This window comes from Sinocyclocheilus anshuiensis, unplaced genomic scaffold (genome assembly GCF_001515605.1).
Source record: "Sinocyclocheilus anshuiensis isolate Anshui unplaced genomic scaffold, SAMN03320099.WGS_v1.1 scaffold776, whole genome shotgun sequence".
NCBI classification, from domain to species: Eukaryota; Metazoa; Chordata; class Actinopteri; order Cypriniformes; family Cyprinidae; genus Sinocyclocheilus; species Sinocyclocheilus anshuiensis.
Genome location: NW_015555808.1, coordinates 1899030 through 1902611, shown reverse-complemented (window position 1 = coordinate 1902611; position 3582 = coordinate 1899030).

Genomic DNA, 3582 nt, shown 5'->3' with positions numbered 1-3582 from the left:
ATGGCTGCAATATAACAAAGAGTGAAAAATTTAAGGGGGTCTGAATACTTTCCATACCCACTGTACATTTAAAGAAAATACATCATTCAAATTCTAACCATTGTCTTCGATCGAGAGATGGTGATTTGAACACAGGTTCATTCGTCCTCAGAGCTGTAGTACGCGAAATTTTGACAGACTTTTTAGAAGGTCTCATAGGTTCCGGCGTGTGATAGATCGCTCCAGCATTGTTTTTTAAAGAACTAATCATACGTCTAACATGATTCGGTACGGTAGAAAACGGTATGTTTAATTCAACAAACGATTGTAGAAACTCCGACCATCCTAGAGGTCTCCTGTCATCCTGGACCTGGTGCGGAGCTGTAACATTTTTTAACAAATCGAGCATGTGCGAACATGGTACGGCTTTACCTTTAAACACAAATTCACCCGACTCATTCCAAGCGAGTCAAGTCCTTTAGCTTTAGACATTTTGTCTAATATGTATTGACTGTTTTTCACGCTTCTCGACGGCACGTTCTTCAGAACTTCGTCTACGACATCTTCCAAACCCTCATCATCTTCGACGGTAGTAGTGGCGCAGCCTTGTCTAGACAATATTAAACTGGAAATAAAGGGTACCGCGACACTTAGGAGTGGTAAAAGAAAGCCGCCGTTCTGGTTGAAAACTCGTTTCTTGGCGGTTATACCGATTTTCTTATTAGCGAGAAATTGAATTTCAGATTTTCACCTTTTCAGTTTTTGGTACTGCTGTCGGATTATCGGAATCGTACCGTAAAGGATGTTTACTGCTACTTCGCAAATGAGTTCGTTGAGTTCGTCGGATGACGACTGTAAAATAAGACAACGTTGTTTAGGCGTAGCTTTATGTAGCGGAGGTAGCAGAGGTAGATGCTTACAAAGCTTGACGGACATGACTAATGATCAGTCTATCATAAGGTATCCGTAAGGCTGACTAGTAGCATCTTGATAACACTCCATAAAATATTTTGCATTGGTCAGATACATCTGCTTCGCTAATACCATCACCTGATTAGCGTCCCGGGGATTTTCAAACAAAATTAAATAATTTGTGTTCAAGCTGATGGTTCTGCTTGATTTACCTTGAGCAAATAAATTCTGTACTATATAAATAGCAATAAGATTATGGTGATGTACAAACTGCGTGAAGACTTTTTCGACCTGAGCGTTTCCGCTAGCTTCGCTCATCATATCGTCCAAAATCAGAAGATTAGCTTTATTGGGAGGTAGTAAATGATCGTCATTCAGAGACACTGGTATTCCTTCAACAAATTTAATGTCGTACAATTTAAGCAGGTCATTGTACAGAGGTTGCCAACAGTTGTAAATATAAACAATGTTTTTAGTTTCATTAGAAATCATATTTAGATCATTTTCCATCAGTCGCTTTACAAGTGAGCAGTTGTAAAGGCTCCTATAAACACGTTAATGTTTCACGATTGACGAACATCCCCTTTGGGGGGACGACACTGGACAAGTGCGACGTCGTCTGAGACGAATGTGAAGTATTTCAGGGTATCGGTTTTACCAGAAACGATACTGGTGAATTCTTCAGGGTCTTTGACGAGGGTGGTTTGTGCTAAATCCTCCCTCATAGAGAATCTCCCCCACAAGCTATTGAGCAATAGCTTGTTTATAGACCTCTGAGCGGGGTTGTGGCTGATCTTTTCGGGGTCGAGACGAATACCCTCTTTTTCCTACTATTTTTTCTCTTTTTCCTGACCCAACACCCCAAGAGATCCCTCTCCTCATCCGTGTGGTTACAGCTTGACATCTGGTTTTCGGCATGAGCGCAGGTTCGGCATAAAGGGAACATGAGTTTTCCTCCGCATCTGTAAGGCAGGGCCGGGTGGAGTAATTTGCACGGGGGGGTACACGGTTGCCTTGAAAAGTCCGTAATAATTTTCAATCAGTTCAAAATCATTACAAATAATTTGGGGGTGACCGATCGGATAGCTTTTCCTAGCTTGACAGTAGGGGTATAAGCTGGTAAAATCGACGTAGCTTATTTTCTCCCCTTCGGTCGTTTTGTGATAGAGTTTATATGCATTAGTTCTTCCGCATGTGTCTCTCGGCTTCAGTATCTCGGGAGCCGAATAAGTACTCATAAACTCCATCACCGAGGGGTCAGTCTGTTTCATTTTGTTCGATTCACACTCCCACAGGACCTCTATTTTCATTTGATCGACGAGTTAGAGTAAGTCTTGCTGTGTTGGACGTACATGTTATTATGCGTCAGAGCCAGCGTGTCTCTGGCTAGGTAATGTGTTTTGAAGACCCCCATACAACAGCTCGCGAGAGTGGTAAGTTGAACGGATCGAGTTCGGTACAGTCTATGAACTGAATGATTAAATGGCTAAATGACAATCACAAAATGACAACAAACAAAATGGCAACAGAAGCATTCACAGATGGAAATCAGTCACAAAGCTGTAACAATACAATCAGAGGTGTAAAATTACATCAGATTTAGATTGATTACTGATTACAAAGTATTCGGATACAAACACATGCAAATATAGAGACTGTTACAAATTATTCGGATACAATCAAAGATAAAAAGCTGTAAAGATACAATCAAAAATATAAAGCATTCAAAGATGGTAAATCAGTCACAAAGCCGTAACGACACAATCAAAGATATATCCTGTTAGCCATCCAGTGTTCCGCCCGCGGTACACTACATACTTCGAGGGTTAACTTTGTGAAACACACACACACACACACACACAAAAAAAGAGGTAAACGTATCATATATCTTTGGAAAGCTGAGATTCTTGTGATTCGAATGATACAAACTTTCGAATTTTAAGATACAATCAACACAGCAGCTACAATCAGTGTCTTTGTCAGACCAACAACAACCAAATAAACAAATTATGACTGTACATTAAAGCATTCAAGAATTACAGCATTTTATGTGTCGTTGGTTACAAAGGGTCATTTGGAGTCTCCAAGTGGCTTTTTTTGGGAAGCACCTAGACATAAATTTAGATAAACATGTGTAAAACACTCATTTTCTAAGGTATTGTTATCAAATTTGAATAATTTTGCTTGGTGAGACTTTATTCTGTGATCCAAATGTATTTTCCAGCTAATAGTTCCCAGCTACAGTCATCTGCAGGCATCTGTTTACAAAAAAAAATGTAGGCGGATTTTTTATTTTATTTTTCAGTGTGTTCAAAGTTCTATTACTCAATACCAATAAGACTTACAGTGATTCTGACTGTTGAGGAACACACCTCAGAGCGTCACCTTTCAAAAGAGACCAAAACCATGTATGTACTCCAAATGGCTCAAGAACAGAATGCAATTTACTTTGTGTAGGGTATCAGACCGAAACAGTGAATCTGTTGAGGAACACACCTCAGAGTGTCACCTTTCAAAAGAGACCAAAACCATGTATGTGTACTCCAAATGGTTCAAGAACAGCATGCAATTTACTTTGGGTATGCCTTTTTTAGGCGTTTTAGGCAAATTTTACAGGAATTCTAAAGGGATATAGCATTCCAAGATGGAAATCAGTCACAAAGCTGTAATGGTACAATCAGAGATGTAAAT